Consider the following 17,947-nt stretch of genomic DNA (forward strand, 5'->3'; position numbering starts at 1 on the left):
CTTCCCAATTCCACAGGACAGGTGTGCCACTGGCTGAGAAAAAATGAATACCAAGGTGAAACAACATAAGATCCCTCAGTGAAGGCCTCTGGTGTTTCCACCCCACACCAAGCAGTTCAGCTGTGCAGTACTCCCTGCCAGCTCCTCCCACCCAACCCCAAGACCTCCTTGAGTCTTTGTGTCATCTCATGCAACTCTCTCCTCACCACACACTTGGCCCAAGGCACAAGCACAGTGATTTGGACATGATCTTGAGGTTTGTCAATCAAAAATATTGCCTATGTGCAGCCAGGACCTTCTGGTAAAAAATTCTGATGCTTATTATCTCAGTTACAGCTGAGATAAGATTAAAGACACATATTACCCAGCGCTGTGTGCCTTGCTCACACGGAGGAAGGAGAGCCCTCTGAGTCTAGGAATGATTAAAAATAGGATATGAGCTGATGCTGAGGCTTCTGATTGGAAGAGCGAGGAAAGAGAATAAATGTATTCTAGATCTGGCTAATTAGACTAGCCTCTTTTGGGATCACGATGTATTTAATTAAATTCACTGTAATATTTGAAGAATCCACGGGGGCACTAATCCCACTGGTGCCCTCAAAAGATTTTTTGCTGTTTTCCCTTATAAGAACTTCTTCCTCATCTCATTTCTATTGTTTGCATGCGTTACCCTCTTCCTGAGCCAGAAAAAGACAAATGGCTTAAGGCATGAAAGGTCAGCGAGCCCGTCACGGGAGCGGCGTGCCCATCTCAGACGGGCCAGCCTGGCTCTGCCCTGACCCCTGCCACAACCCCCCCTGCTCCCGTCGTGCTGCAGGCCGGGCTCTGGCTCCAGGAGCCACAGCAGCCCCGTCCCCGCCAGGCGCGTGGCGGAGGCCCCGTCCCAAAACCCCGCGCTGAGCTGCCGAGCGCCCACGGGCTCAGCCGCAGCTTCTGCGCGCAGCCGGAGAAAACCCCCAGAGAGCAATTAGAGAAAAATCCGGTCACGGGGTCAAGGAAATATTAAGGACATGGCCTCTGTGGAACCAGAGGAACAGTCTGCGCTGCTCTCATTTAAAAGGGGGTTTTAGGAAAACATTTGTTTTAAACAGTTTAATAAATGTGTCTTATTTTGTACTCTTCTTTTGCTTCCTCTCACCTGCCTGTCGTGCTGGAGGAGTCACAGGCTGAGGGTGCCACCGTGCCCAGCCCGGGTATAGCATCATGTGCACCTGATTCACCCCATCCTCCAGCGGAGGAAACGAGCAGCCCAGAGAAAGAAGACACGAGGCCCGAGCCAGTCCAAGCTGTGAGCTGCTGGAGGCAATGAAATGTTGTCCAAGTACGTGTAGTTATTGCCCATCACACTGTTAAACTTCCCCCTTGTGAGAATTTATCTGTATCACAGGAAACAAATTCAAAATACTAAACCAGAACCTTGTTAGAAGACAAATCAACTTGAAAATCAAAAGAATATATTGTTCCAAGGAAAACCAACCAACTTCTGTCAGAAAACATCGATTTCTGTGAGTCTGAGGGGGTGTTTGCCCCCTCCCTCTCCACAATAGGAAACTTCCAACATCTGGTTCTTCACGCATGGCATGCAAAATATTGATCAGGGTGAGTCAAAGCTACACTTTAAATCAGAAACAGAGAGAGGAACGCTCTGATGGAAACCATACGGCTCACGAGCGCAGCTGCCCGGGGGACACGGGCGTTCCTGTACGTAACCCACTGCGGCTCCACACCGCAGGCTCCCAGCACCTCTTCCCACACGCAGCCTGTCGGCGGGCAGGGAGCTGTGTCCTCACAGCGCCCAGCACAGGAGGGTCCTGCCCAGGGGCCTCGTCCCCCTACTCTGCCCCAGCTCTGCCCCACCAGCGTCCCCCAGCCCTGCCCTGGCCCCGCGGTGTGGCCGGGGTCACCGGGCTGGTCCCACCACGCTGCCAGACCGACTGCCCAGCCGTCGCTGCCCCAGAACTACCTCCATCTGCCAAGCAGTAAATGCGCACAGGGTACGACTATGGAAATCTGATTTTTAAACAAAGTAAGGAATGACGCCACAGACAGTTCTTGTTTCCCTCCATCCTTCACATACCCCAAACTCTTGTTTATTTTACCAGCTCTCCTTTCCCTACGCTATGCTGCCTCGCCCACAGTACTCTACAATAATCATGGAATTGAACGTGACGCTGGATCACCCTGCCCAACTGCAGACAGCCCCTCTCAGCACATGCCACATACCACACAATGTCCCTTGGAGCTAAGACTCTAGCACCCAGGACTGAGACTTGGAGTTCCTGCTCTTACACAAGTAACGAACTCTCCTGAACACCTCTGTAGCTGTTCCTGCAGTTCAGGTTCACCATCTGATTTCTAAGCTTTTCCTCATCTTTTACATTTAAATAAATCTTTTAAATTTTAAAAGACATTAAACCACTATCTGCTCAAAATCTCTTCTGCACAGAGTTTATTCAGCCATGGTGCAATGAGCCTGATTCCGATGATGACAGGAGAGAACCCCCCCTGAAGCACTGCCAGGGGCACCAGGGGGCTCTCCAATGTTAAACAGCTGCTCTTCTGGGGGACATCTGACCTGTAACCTCAATCCACCGGGGAGATGCAACAACACTTTGAACTACCTCATGCTCTGGATTTTTATTATGCAACAGAAAAAGGCTCAGTTCCTACAGAGTCTTAACTGGCCCCAAGTTTACCCTTTGGAGGGCTCTGAATGCAGCTCAGGACAGGCCCACGCTCACAGCACTGGGAACCTCTCAAGTCCTTGGTTTGCACTGTGAGGGGGAACAGCCATCACCACCCCCAGGAGGTGTCCATGCTGCAAAAGCAGCACAACATGGGAGAAAACTCTCTCCGGACTCGAGGATGGCCCTTTCTTCTGCAGACTTTGACAGGACAACCAGCAGCAGAAACTCTGTCACTGCCCCAAGGACAGGCAAGGTGGTGGTCCCCAGCTGCCCCACGAGACCCCCCGCGCACGCCTGGGTCTCCCTGGGCAGCAGAAGCAGATGAGGTAACAGGATTGGGGGCCAGACCCCCAAGTGGGAGAATAAGCTCATAAAGGCTACACAGCAGCACACCGGCACGAACAAAAGCAACGATGTTCCTCCCTCTGGCTGTGAGCTGCGACAGGGCCGCCGGCTGCAGCCCTGCAGATCCTCAGCTGACAGCGCTCCAGGGCTGCGCAAAGCCTGTCGGGCACGGCCCCAGCGAGCTCCCCGCCCTCCTGCTTGCACAAACATCCTCTTCCTCACCGCTCTGACCATTCCATACGGCCAGGTGCTGCGTGGGTCACTGACAAACCGTCTGCAGAAACCTCCTGCACATCGCTTCTGAGCACTCTCACATCACAGGATACACTGCCAGGGAAACAAAGGCCACTCCACTACCCAGAGCTTCTTGAAAAAGAAGTTGTCAGACTTCAACATCTTTGGCAGAGATTTTCTCCACATGTAACACTTTTCCTACCACTGAACTCAGCACTCAGCTCCGTTAGGATGGGTAAAGCTGGCAGTGATTTCAAAGAATTCACAGATGCAGCTGGGGAAGAAGGAGCCAAAAATCTGCTGGAAGGTCACAAAAGCCACGGAAAGAAGCAGCATCACAGAGGAGGCACTGTGCTGGCTTTCCCCTACAAGCACTAATGTCTGAGCAGCCCCGGGGATCAGAACCAGCACACGGAATCAGGGGGTGCCTCAGCATTTACTGAGAGAGGCTGACCCAAGCTCAGGAGCTACTGGAACCAGCCCTGCCGGCAGATCTGCAGTGCAGGAGAATACCAGGGACTGACTCTTCCTCGGGGTGAGGTCAGACAGGGGTAATTAGTCACAGGCTTGGCAGGAAACACTTCAGGTGCCAGTGAGGACTGTACGCCCCAGGGGAGGGAGAGGAGGTGACCCTTACAGCGGAGCTGGAGGGGGGCTATGGGTCGCCACAGAAAGGGACCCGACCCCGCTGCAGACCTCAGAGGCCTTGTGAGCATCTCTTGGGCCCCGTGTGCCTCTGATGTGCTGCACGAGATAAATCACACAGCCCTGCAAGAGAAGAATCTGAATTTTTAATGAAAGTCATGTGGATGCAGCTGTCTGATCCCGGTCTGTTCCAAGTACTCCATAAAAGTCAGGGCTGGCCAATCCATCTTGCTCTCCTTTCACACCTGCAGCCCCAGCTGGAATTTCCTGGAGCCGGGGAGCGGCGGGCGGCCGCAGCGCGCAGTGGGACACGCCGGCTGCACACTGGGGAGAGCTGGAGTGCCAGCACTGCTCCCCCTTCCTCCTGGAAGTGGGGAAAATTGATTCTGCACTCGGCAGGTTCAAAAGCTGAACTTCTGCTCTTTCATATCCAACCAACATCCTGAATTGTTTACTGCTTCCAAAGGAGCAGTGTTACAAACCCTTCCCTCCTCCAGCCTCCTGCCTCCGTGCATCACCCCTCTGTGGTGCAGTGCCAGTGGTGGGGTTCAGGCTCAACTGCCCCTGAGTTTCTGCAGCTCAGCTTGTGGTAACTGCTCTCTGATCCTGATCTCTCTTATCCAGAGGCTGAAAATGCAGCACTCCCTCCTGCCACAGAGGCTAAGGTACCAATCCAAGTCCCCAAATCACATGGAAAGGCCTGAAGAACAGCCACAACTGCCCCCATTAACAGCCCATCCCTATACCCCACCCCATCAGTATTTTCTGAGCCCTCCAGCCCTGCCTGGCAATAAGCGAACCCAACAGATGCTCTCCTTGTTAGCCACGCGGCCGGTGCTAGCCATGCTGCAAGGTTTTGGGTTCCCCCACAAACCCCAAAGCAACCCAGCAAATGGGGTTTGCTCCACCAGCCCTCGAAGTCTCATTAAAAGCCAAATATTGCTCAGCCTAAGGATGGAGAGCTCAGCATGGATTTTACTGAACGTTAAATCAACCAGCAAGCATAGCCAGCAAACTCTGTGGCACTTTAACTTTAAATAATGCAATAATTATTGAATTTCCTTTTTATAACTGAAGTGCTGGAATGTAAACAATGGGGCTGTAATTGCAGGAAGGGGGGATCAATAGAGGCAATCGTTTTCAGCCATGTTAATTGTAAATACAATTGCTCCAAGATGTCAGCCTCGTTCTTCTCGCTCCCAGAATCATCCTAACGGATGACAGAGTCCAACTTTCCCATTACAGCTGTTCGTTCCTTTAAGAGGTTCTCAATCAGGTCTGATCAATCTGTCAAGATAATGCATAGAGTAAGTAAGACTCTTCCAAACACAAGCTCCCAATCAATAGCCCGGACCTGCTTAATGAGGAGGGGCTAAAGCCCAGGGGGAGGCACAGTCCCAGCTACTGCTTGGCTCCAGCAGCCAACTTCTTCACAGGGTCTCGGAGCAGCTCCTAACAAGGACATTGTTTATGCTGCCCGTGACGAGCAGCGTCCCTGCACGCCCACAGTCCCATGGGGTCCGTGGACACTGAACAACACAGGTTAACAGAAAGCAAGAGCCAAGAAAGGTTGAACTTGTAACCACATCCCTCACACCTTTTTAAGTGTGCAACAGACCTGCAGGTGTTAATTAATCCTTCCTTGGAAGAGAGTCCCAAAGATGCAAACCTGTATGGGGACGGCTGACAGCAAGAGCTTCACTAAGACTCCTCCCGTGGAAGGCTTCCTTCCCATGTCCTGAGGAAGGACAAAGTCCATGGGGGAGCCAGCACTGGCCCAGTAATGCTGGCCAACCCCTCCCAGCGCAGGGGAAACAGAGTGGGATGCTGGCTCCAGACATCTCGAGGGAGGGAGGAGATGCCAAGGGAGGTGAGGGGGCAGCCAGAGGTGCTGTTCTCAGCGGTAGGAGCTAACTCCAGTAGCACAGGTATGCCTTGCACACCTGTGTCACCGTACGCTTGCCGGGCAGCCCCGAGAGGGGCAAAGTGACAGGTCTGACCGTACTCGGGCACTCCTCTACAGCATGCAGCCTTCTCTTCTCCCACGCGGCGCTGCAAAGTCCTGCCAGCACAGGAAATCCACGCTTGGGCAACTGCAACTTCAACTGCAGAGAATCTTCCAGATCCCCAAAATCTCCCCCGGGAGACGCAGGCGCAAGCGCTGCTGTGCACGGAGATGCACACAGGAGCGTGAGTATCGATCCTGCTAATTATAGTGCTAAAACCAAAGCACCATGAGAGTACATTTCCTATCAGCTGGCCTGTAAAGTGCTGCCCTCAACCCTGCACGCTCCTGCCCGGCTGTGGCTCCACCACAGGACCCACGACAGCCCTGCAAGGGCACCTCTGCTGCCCACCCGTGCACCTCTGACCAACGGGAACCAACAAACCTCACACTAAGCGACCTCTCCTACGACCAGTCAGGACGTGAGGGATGCCACCCAGAGCCAGCCTCGCCCAGCAGCTCTTGTGGAGCAGCACAGAGCTTGGGAATGGCTGAACTCCCCTTGCAGCTAAACCAAAGCCTGCACTAGGGACAGTCTGATCCTCAGGAAAGCATACAGTTTTGTCACTTCATATTTCCACTGATGCTGTCATCCCTGGAGAAACACGGTGGAAAAGCTGCACTTTTGCCTGCAAAACACTGTATGGACAGCAACAGGATGGAGTGATTAAAAAAGAAAAAAAAGAGGTGCCAGAATGCAACAACAGCACCAAGGAAAAAGCTCGGGCTTCCAGCCCACTCCTTTCTCAGTGCTGGGATAGGCAGGAGCTGAGGAATTCATGGAGCCTCATCTTTTCCAGGGTTAGGAAAACAAATGGGGAAAAAACAACTGAAGACAGTAACCATAAGCAGGCCTCACAACGCCCCTGCCCAGACCTTTATAGCATATTTCGCACATTTACTTGAAAATAATCAGTTCAGTGTGAGTTGCTAAGCTGTAAACATTCAGGTGAACTAGAGCAGACTGGGAATATGGAAAAACACTGGATAAAAAGTAAATTATGTAATCAAAAGGTCTGGGGGGAACCTGGAAAGACAGCAGGATCGAAATCTGTTGTCCATATTGTAATTGTGTAGCTGCTGAGTGATTGAAGAGGGCTTTCTGTAACACAGAGCCAGGCTAGGACTCTCCACAGCGGTGATGTTTTGTTTCCTCTGGCAGCCGCGGGAATGATCCCTGTGTTACGCAGGGCTCTCCGAGGCAGCTCTGATGCCACACACTCCTGGGTCTCGTGTTGATAATGCAGCTCCCACTTAGCCACCCAAACCCCTCTCTATGTGTGCAGCCTGCTTTAAGGATTCAAATGAAAATGAATTTTCCCGCCCCCGGTTAAGTCTTTTGGAAAAGAACCAGCCGTGTCTGAAGGAAAGGCTTGAGGGCTGTCTGAGCCCTGTGCTCTGCCCCGCATGCCCAGGTCAAGGGGCACCCAGGTGTGCCAGTCCCTTTCCGCCCTGCCTCGGCTCCAGGTGCCCCAGGGACTGCCGTGCAGAACCCCAGCAGCGAGGTGAGGTCAGGACAGGGGGCACAGAGGGGACCCCCACGTGCAGCCAGGGACGGTCATAAAACCATGAAACCAGGTGGGACACTGAAGCAGCCACAGGAACCCAGCTCGAGCTCACGCAATTTAATAAAACACCACGGACCCAGATTAGCTCCCCTTGCCCGGGATTTATTGTTTCATCCATCTCCAGGGAAGTAGTGATGGACTGAAGCTTTCCTTGTTTTCATATTGCTTCTTTATAGCTTCTTACAGCACTGTACCACCTCAACTCCCAGCAGATAACCAAAACCAGTAACAACAATGCATAAGACAATTTTCCAATCCTCTCCTTAAATCGCAGAGTATCAGTATCAAAGACATGGAGGACACAATCTCCCCACACAGAAGCCAACAGACATCCACAGAAAAACAGAAGACCCAGCTCATCCTCTGCCCACAGTCCACAGTAAGGATTTTTCAAGATGAGGTGGTAAGGGAGAAAGGAAAACTAAAGGAGGGTGTGATGGACTAGTATGACAGAATGGAAGCAGAGAGAGGAAATACATAATACCCTTTGAGTCTTGAAGGTGAGCTGAAAACCAGCAGAGCCAGGGAAGCCCCCTGGCAGTGGAGCAGCCCTTCTCCAGAGTCTGGGCACTGGGCTGGGCACCAGAGCGTGACCTCTGAGGCACATCAGCCTGCCCTGAACACGGGGACATGAGCACCGGCTGAGCTCAGACCGCGCTGCCAAGGTACGTTCTTTAAGTGTCTGTGAAACGCAAACAGAACACAGAGCACCAAGGAAATGCCCATGAGAAAATAAATAATTCTTCATTCAGTGAAAGCTTTGGATTGTATTAGACAAAGCCTGGGGCAATGTAATGAAAGAGGAAGATAAAAAGAAATGGAATAATTACTCACAGAATGAGGCAAGGATCCTGCTGGAAAAATATGTATGGAACTACTTATAATTAAAAACCAAAATAATGTCTGCACACAAAGGGCTGAATTAAGGCAACCTGCTACTTTCAGTGTTCTAGAAGGTTGTGAGGGCTCCATGAACCCAGTGGACACTAATGTGTCCTAAGAACTGTGCGCAGAAATTCATGTGATTTCTCCTTGCCCCACGCTCCTGAGCAACTACTCTGTAAAGAAAGGCACCGAGCTCTTGGGGAGGAGAAGCCTTCCAAACATAGCCTCCTCCAAATTTAACTGGGAGACCTCTCTAGTCCTTGGGCATGTACTGGTTCTCAGCCCACCTGGTTTCCAGCAGGAAGGACACATCAGTGACCCACAGCAATCCACAGCAGCACAACTGTCTGCCTCGTGGATTCCGTACACAGCCTCCAAGCAGTTTGCAGCCTATGAACAGTTGGGATTGCTGCTCTGTATTTCCTGTGTGTATTTAAAATCTAATTCCACTGTAGTATAATTCTGCAGAGGGATCCGCAAGAGAATAGAATGGCTCTGAGCATTAGTTGCAGCTATTCCCTCCAAGACAGACTACAGCAACGGAGAACACGGAGAGTGCAGAAGCACACTGATGCAAACAGAGCAAACGTGAGATGATGAATGTCTCTGCTCTTTGGTGCTCTCTTTGTTCCTGTGTATCTGCATCCACTGGCATTTGCCTTCACAGGTACAGAGACCCCTGGGAAAATCCAGGCCCACTATTTACTGGTTTTAGCCATTCTGGCTCTGCAATCCCAGGAGGCAGTCTGCAGAGACACACACAGGGTAAATGACAAACTCTATGGAGGCAGCACTGATCAGCATTAGGAGGGTGTACTGACCACTGCAATTAAAAATAAAACAGAAGCAACAAAACCTTTTTTTGGGAGCAGCATCCACTCACAGCAGAAAAGTAAGAGGAAATAACATATTTCTAAACCTGTTTATGCAATTGCAAGTGTAACTCCAGTTACTCCAACTGCCCCAAAATTCTCATTTCTGTGACCACACGGGATTAATCTGTCTGCAAAAATTCCTGCTCGGGGTGGGGTTACCGTATGCTACCAGGAGGTCAGTCTGCAGGTTTCATGTCTGGATAATCCCCCTGTCCAGCCCAGAGTCAGACACTTTGATAGGCCTAGTTAGGCACCACAGTGCACACACTGGAAAATCCAAGTAAGTCAGAGCCAAGGAGGTGTGAAAATGATTAAAACAAAGTTCCTGCTTTGTGGGACCATGAGAAACACTCACAGGCAGCCAGAGGTGTCTGTAACACAGACCCCGTGACACGAAAACACCTGCAGGACTCTGAAGCCTTTAAACCTCTCCCACCTATGGTCACAGCATGCCTGAGAACCTGCACCGGGAGAGCAGGTCCCCTCTCTGTGGGACTTCCAGCATCTGGTCCCTTTCCAGCACTGCTGCCAGCGGTCAAAAGCCAAAGCCAGGCACTGTCCTTCTCCTGTGCCTGCTCCCATGGGTGTGTTCGGGCTCAGCAGCGGGTACCACAGCACGTGCACCCTGCAGGCACCCCAGGAGTACAGCTGTGGCCCCAACGTGGCACACCTGCACGTAACCCCAGAGGGACAGAACAGTTCCACAAATGTGGTACAGAAAGCTCCACAAACGTTGTGGGCAGAGTGAAGAAAATCAGAATTCTCAAACTGGGACACCCTCTGGCGTTGTGCTGGAGAGGAAGGAGGGGAGTCTCACCTGAAGGAAGGAGGGGTCACCTCAGGAGAGCTCCTTGCTCTTCTGCTCACCCTCCTTCTTCTAGCGCACCTGTGAAGACTGCAACACCTCTCGGGTCCAGTTTGCCAAGAACATAAAGGAAGGCTGATCCAAATGGCCAGGACCTGCTGAATCAGGAGTTTCTCTGCAGCACAGACCGGGGGCTGGATGGGGACAGGGATGTGAGCAGACCCAGCAGGAGCCAGACAAGGGGACAGACGCGGCTCCTGCAGCTGGCCAGAGAAGCTGAGCAGTGACGGGCAGCGGAGAAGCCCCACGCCGAGATGCGGGCAGCTCTCCCCCGCGGAGAGCAGGGAAGCAGGCACACCCGGAGGGAGCCAGGGAAGGCGGCGGGTCCCCGGGGCCGTGTGAGCCGCGGGCTCCATGGCAGCCGTGGCTGCGGGTGCCGTGCCAGGCACCAGAGCTGCCGCCAGACGAGCGCTGCTCTCCTTCCCCACCAAAACCCCCGAGGCCTCCCACGTGCGCGCTAACCACAGCCCTTTGAGAGGCTCGTGTATTTACAAACTAAGGCATGTTGAAATCAAAGGGGATACCATATGACATAATTCACATTAAAATGTCAACAGGCTGACAATTTATAGAGTCAATCCACCGGAGGTGGGGAGAACTAAGACGCGGTAATTGTTTAATTCCCGCTAAAACCAACAGCAGCTTCACCTTCAAAGCAGCACCGCACGCACGGCCTCTGGCTGCTGTCAGCCCTGGTGCCAGCCTGGCCCTCGGCCAGCACCGAGGCAGCGGCTTCAAGCCTTCGCTGGCACCCAGCAGGGGCTGGGGACACGGGATGCCACTCTGAGGAGCACAGCCCCAGCCCACACCATGGCAAATATTCACCGTCACCACAAGGACAACCAGATTTTCAGGAAGGCAGAGTCCCTCTGGTCAGGGCACCGGTGTCCATTTCCACACCTGGGCACAGCACACCTCCTCTGGAGGGGACGCAGCAGGTAAGCGCTCCGAGGGCACTGGCTCACCCAGTGCCTGGCACTGCATGGCCCTGACCCCGCAGGGACCCGAAAATACCACAGCAGTGGAACAACGAAAGCATGGAGTGTCCCAGCTGCAAACCCCCTCGGGGCACACTTGAACTTTCTACCCCGGGCAGACGGCAGCAGCTTTGCCCACATCAAATATGTTGTGTTGTTTTGTGATACTCCACACCGGCGCCCTCAGCCCGCTGACATCCCCTGCCCACGGACAGGCTGCTGCTCCTGTGTCTTGTAGCCTGCAATAAAGCATAAGGTAGGCAGCAGAGGGAAACCTGCACCACTGGGAGAAATTTTACCTGGATAAACCGCAGCCAATAAATTTTCTATAAATGCCAGCTAATGCTGTCCCTTGGAGAGCACTGGGCAGGGACTGCCGGGCTCCAGAGCCCTCAGCACAGCCTCACTGTCTGTACATAAACAGTAACACCTCATTCTCTCTTCTACCTCATTAACTGAAACGCATTAAAACAAGTGTGCACTGGGAGCAGCAAATGAGACTGTTAAACCAAGCTGATATAATCCTCATCAGCTGTGGGAAATGAGCACACATCCATTACACTGAATCAAGCCGCCAACTGCGACTCATCGAGGATGTTGAGACCCCAGGAAGATGCTCTTCCCCTGCAGCTGTACCAGGCAGCTCAACCACTGCCTCCAGCACTCTCTCATGGGGCATTTCCAGAGAGCTGGGGTTCCATTTCCATTCCAGCAGCTCCCCCTAAGCACACAGCTGGGGGCCCCAGACCCACGCCGCAGCCAAGGGCTGCATGAGTCCACTGTGTCCAGAAGGAATCTGCTCAGTGAGACGCAGGGAACCCTCTGACTCCTCTAGTCACACAAGGACATGGAACTGCTCCCTTCCTCTGCAGGGCCATCACGTCACGGCTGTGCCTTCACGAGCAAAGATTCACCTAAAATGTTGAAGAAATGTTCATTTTGCCTCCTCCCTGAGGAGGCAGAGCAGGGAGCCCTCCCGATGCTGAAGGAACCAGACAGACCACATTCACCTCAGACAGACAGACAGCACGTTGTGTCCTCCACCGCCTCGGGTCTGAACTGCTGACCTCACTAGAGCAGCTCAGGTTTCCAAACTCTCTTTTCCTGAAGCCAAACAGAGCCGATGAGGCAGGATGGGGTCCCCTCTGCCTCAACCCCAGCCCTGTGGTGGGAGGAGGTCCCCTGTGCCTCAGCCCTGTACTCGCAGCAAGAATGTAAACAACTCCTTCAATCCTCACAGCCGCTATTCCAGTTTTTAACTCAACAGAGCTATTACACGGCATTTCCCCCATACACAGCCCAGAGCAGGCTGCCTGGGACTTGCTCCTCCCTGTGGAACAGGACACCCTGGGGTCTCCCCGGCAGCTCCCAGCAGCCTGCGCAGGCATTTTGAACGGGGTCCATGAAGTCTGTTTAACCAGCATGATGTGTGCAACAGAATCACAAAGAAACAGGCATTTAAAGTGACATCTGTTGGATTAATTAGCTGTGTAATTAGCCTCCCCTCTGCGGAGACAGGCTTTGTTACTGCTGCCTGAAACTTCCCCAGGTGATTCTCTTTGTATCCATCCTTCCCTGAGCACACGGAGGAGCAGAGTGGGTGAGATGGGGCTGTACTGCCCGATGAGGGGCAGGAGACAGCCCCGAGGCCACGGGGCAGCTGAGGGGCAGTAACTCGGTCACAGAACCCCAAATGCTACACCTGTGTGGTGGAACCCAAACAGGAATGTCCATCAGCCTGAGCACATTCTGCAGGTCTGCTCAGAGATGAAAGCAGGGATACAAGCCAGGCATTTATATCCTTCCCAATTAAATCAGAACATCTCTGTCTCCTGCAACCAGCTCCCCACCTCCCTGGCCTGTGAGCCCAGAGCTGACACGGGGGGGGTCACAGCAGGCTCAAACAGCTGGGGGACACAGTGGCCACTGCGCTTCTACCCGAGCCAGGGCCAGCTCAGCAGAACAGAAAAATCCCGGGGTAATCTCTAGGACAAAGAGGAAACCCGGGAATAGCTGCACTGCTCTGATGGCCAGATGCAGGCAGCTCCCTGCTTTAAAGCAGAACAAGGGGGATGCTGTGGGGGGGACGGCGTGCTGGGCTCTGCCCCACAGCCCTGGGCTGCATGTAGGCGCACAGTACAGCCCTGCTCTCTGCCAAAGCTACCTGGAGCCAAGGATCTCCCAACAGCTGCAGCCAGCCTTACCAGAGCCCGTCCAACCGTACCCCAAGGCTCAACTTCCAGAAAACCTGTTGCACAAGTGCAACTTATTGCCTAATTTGACTTGCAGAACTTATTGCCCACGTCACTGCATAGGAGCAGGACTTTTACGACTGGCAAGAAGGGGAAAAAGCCCATTACGGTATTAAGTTATGTATCATGCATACATTATTTATTGAAATTTAATGAATTCCCTATGAGACAGCAAACACAGAACCTCCCATGCTGCTTCCATAGCAATTCTGGGGACTTTGTTACACCAGTTTCTTTAGGAATGGTTCAGTTAAAGCTGGAGAAGGACGACACAGCTTCCTGCAGCCCTGTGCACTGGCACAGCCAAACAGAAACCAGCAGTCCACGCCAGGTCACATAGAACAGGTTGGGGAAAGCACCTTGTGGGCCCATTCCTGGCCCTCAAACCTGCCCCTGCCAGAGATGGATGCTAATGAATGCCCATCCATTATTTAACGAGGTCGTCGCCAGTGAGCCTACAGCTGCAGAACTGGTGCTTGGCCAGGGCTGGTACCCAAGGCACTGAAAACCTGACCCTGCCCAACTAGGAAAGGAACTAAGAGCATTCTGAGGCCTTCGAGGCATATTCCTGTGTTGAGGAATCCTTTTGGTCCAGGCAGCTGGACTCAAAACACAGACTGAAATGCCAATCGAGCTCTGGGTTCCAGCCCAGGACAAGAGGCCATGAGCTGCCAACCTTTGGGATAACAAAGGCCACGAATGTGGGTGACACCAGCCAGGTGAATGGACACTGGGAGATGCAGGAGGAACTGGGAATTGCCAGCCTCTTAGATAACAAAGGAGATGGGAGTCCAGTAACACCAGCAAGGTGGATGGACAGGCAGCCTGGGGCAGGAGCTGAAGACCTGGGGACTTGTGCGTGGGTAGACCATGAGTATATAAAAGCCCAGGTGCTCTTTTGTTGGGGGTCCCTCCTCAGAGGCACCAGCTCCAACTGTTCCTCTGTTACTACACCAGGAATAAATGGCTTTATGGAGTGAGATGTCTGAGACTGTGCCATGGGAAACCTGCTCTGACTGGTGAGTGGAGGGTGTGCGGGACCCATCAGGTCACTGGAGCCACCACTGGAGGGGCTTCGGTCCCAGCAGCGAGAGTCTCTGGCCTCGGGAGAGACCGCTCACAAGTCTCTGGAACAGGCTGACTGGGAAGTTTCCTTAACCTCTGCAAAGAGAAACACGACTGCCCATCGGGAGCAGGGGATCCTCAGGGGGAACTACTCCAGCACAGCTCTTTAGCACAGACTTTCAGCCCTGCACCGCAGCACCACTTGCCTGCTTCAGCCTCACACCGAACGGTCTCTCAGCTCCTCTACCTCCTTGCTCCAGCATCCCCAAACCCTGACTTGTTCCAGACCTACCAGCAACTGCATCTGTTGGGTGTCTGCAGGATGTGGGGAAAAGACCCTGACAGACATGCTGTGATAAGATCCTGGCAGCCATACTGGGGTAAGAACCAGCTGGATAAGGCCACAACAAACAGGCCCATTCCCTGTTCTGCACAAGCATCTTCTCAGATCTCCTGACTGGAGCTTCCCATGGCAGAGCTAAAGCTGCAGGCAGGAGAGTAAGTGGATGCCTAACCCTCTGCTCACAGAGGCTGATCACCCAGAAGACAACGCCATTCTTCTGGACCTGGACCAGCATCTCTCCCTCCAGGCTCTCCTCTGCAGAGCAGCGACCCCCACACCTGCATGGGAGGGACAGTGCGTCACTGACACCTTATGCCACCAAGGCAAGCTCTGCCAGAGCCTGCCAGCTGCCCTGCACCAAAGCTGTGGTCAGAGCCACTCTGTCCTGTCCCTCAACAACCCAACAACGAGCATCACCTGACATGGCTTGGAAATTTAAATACTCATCCACACTTTCCAAAATTACCAGGATGAAAGAATGAACCACAAACACAGGCAGAAGTGGCATCATGCACGGGAAAGTGTCAGATGCACACCGACACTCCATCAGCATGGCGACACCTTGTTTTCAGATGATACCTGAGGTTGAGAACAGCTTTGCAAGACCCTCCTGGCCTGTGCTGAGCCCCTCTCCCTGCTGACCCACAGCTCTGGGTGAATTGGGAGAGCCAAGAACCACTCCTGCTGCTGCTCTGCCCACGGCTGCTACAGAAGCCAGGAAAAAATCGGCTTATATAGATTAGGATAAAGCTTGACAAGGTGTTTTTCTGTTAATTTTTTTTCCTTGTATTTGGTTTGTTTAGTTGGGTTTTGTAGCCCATTCACACAAATATTTTGAATTTCTAAACCCTGTCTGACAGAGGGGTTTTAGCTCCATGTTTTGGGGAGCTCTTGGATCCTACCGTGTGACCAGGGCTCCTGTTCCAGCTGCACTCTCACTCCTTTGTTATTTACGTTGCTTTTACAGGCTGGTTTCTTTACTAAGCTGCTGGCTGCACATGGCTCAGCACTTACTGGAAAACTTGAAAGAAAAACCTAAGTGACAGAGGCCCATAAATAAAACATAGAGCAAGCAATGCTGTGTGCTCTCAGCAGTTCTGATTCCAACCCTTTCAAAGAGCAGCGCAGAGAGAGGAAAAGCTCTGTGATCCTGTACTAACAGACTTTGGTATTCAATACCTAAAGGAAGGTAAAGACGTCTTTTAATGCCAGGGTGACACCACGGAGAAATCTGTCACTCAGAGGAACGGGCAACCCCCGTGAGGGAGGTGTCTCAAAGGGTTAAACTGATAGGGGAAGCTTTTTACATCAAAATACTTGTCAATCCCAACAGGACCAAAGGTAGTGGATCCTAAGGGTCCGTCCTTCTCACACTGGCAGTTCGTAAGGTCCTTTCATTACAAGTTTATCCAAAACTAGAGGATGCAGATTTGAATTGAAGGTTTTGGAGACCATCTTTAAAAACAACTTTGTAGGGAGACCTAAACGAGCATTTATTTCCCTTGCTGGGAAGCTGCCATTGGAATTTGTCTCAAACCTGATAGGAAATCAGCTCAAAGTCCCTCATATGCTGTACTTTAAATGGGCTTCAGGCACAATTTGTGTTGCTCAAGAGTGTAATTCAGAGCTCTGACGCTGCATCTGTATTCCAAGAGATAAACTTGCAAAAACAAAGCCAAAACACACTGAAGGCAGACAGCAAGTAAATCAAAGGTTAATAGAGCTTTAAATCTCCTAATGAGCATGACAGACTTTCTGTGAGCAACTTTACCCCCAGAACCTTAAAAGGCAGAGATGGGAGGAAGTTTGTGATAAAAATCAAAACCCAAACACGTCTCCTTTTGCCCACGACATCATCTGGGTATTTCAGAACTGCATCAGCCCAGCTCCTGGCAGCTCCAAATGGAGCTCTCCGGCAGGTCCCTGGGCTGGTCCCCAGAGCCTTCCTACGCTGAAGTCCAACAGGGAACATCTCCTGTCAGCCAAGTGATGGGATGAGAAGACTCTCAGCTTGACCCTACTGCAGAATTATGGCAAGACTAACTCACACCAATCCAAATGCAGCAGCATTTTATTAAACCAGCAATTTCCAGAGCACTGAAATTTATGAAATTCTCCTCCACCCTGAATTCCTGTGTCAAGCCAAGTCCGAAGCCAGTGGTCTTTACCCAAGTCATTCCAGCCATCTGCCATTCCTGCAACTCTTTCTGGTATCTTCTAGGGTTTGTTTTTTTTTTAAGCCTTCCTAAAACAACCTAAATTGAACGCAGTATTGAACCATCAGACAAAGTGAGGATTTACACAGTCCACATATTATCTCCTCGCCTTTCTGCATACCACTGATCACTGAGGCAATGCCTTCAGAAAGACTGGCAACAATCCCACATCTTGCTTGCAGGAAGAACAACTTTAACCTTTTTTTTTTTTTTTTTTTTAAAACATGTGGGGAAGCAGGAAGCCTAGCCCCCCTCCAGAAGGGCTGTCTGCCCCCCATCCCTCTAACACTGTAACACTAAATTCCATCATCAATCATTTCCTGTGAAATCACTTCATGTTGTGAAGCCCTTCTGTAAATCTCACAGGTTTACAGCTAAGTGGTCCACTCTTTTTACCTTATAGCTGATTTCTAAATTCGCTTTTAACTCCATTTTTGGATCACTTATAAATACAGAACCCCCCTGTATATTTCCAATAATTTTTCTCCATCCTGGAAAATTAGTTTTTATTTTACCTTCTGTTTCTCATCCTTCACCTCCCTACCCCTGCCCTGGCCTGGGCCAAGCCCTACTCTGAAACACGTTATCCTTCCAGTTTGTCCACGGAGAATCTTATCAAAGACCCTGGGAATCCCCTGTCCCTGCAGCCCAGCCCAGCCCAGCCCTGCCTGTAGCCTCCTTCAAACAACTGACAGTGCTTCAAGAACCTCTCTTCCAAAAGTCTGCTTTTCCCCTTCCTAATCCATGTGCCTCCTAGGACTTTTCTATTACAGTTTCTATCAATCTGCTGACTTAATGCTTTGCAGTTTCTGGCCCACACTACTGCCAGGAGCCTCTGCCCCGTCCTGTGGGGCTCCTCCAGCACTCCTCAGAGCAGAGTCCTGCTAAGTCAGACACTTTTCCCTCACGGCTCCTCCACGTGAGACCACCGTTCAGGATTTATCCTCCGTACAGAGCTACCTTTCAATTCTGCTCTTAAACACAC

General features: G+C 51.9%; 1 protein-coding gene across 1 annotated transcript in view; it reads right to left on the reverse strand.

Annotated features, from left to right (window-relative positions):
- ZFHX3 (zinc finger homeobox 3) overlaps positions 1-17,947 on the reverse strand; it is a 137,690-nt gene that overhangs the window by 54,802 nt on the left and 64,941 nt on the right.

Source organism: Hirundo rustica, chromosome 11 (genome assembly GCF_015227805.2).
Source record: "Hirundo rustica isolate bHirRus1 chromosome 11, bHirRus1.pri.v3, whole genome shotgun sequence".
NCBI classification, from domain to species: Eukaryota; Metazoa; Chordata; class Aves; order Passeriformes; family Hirundinidae; genus Hirundo; species Hirundo rustica.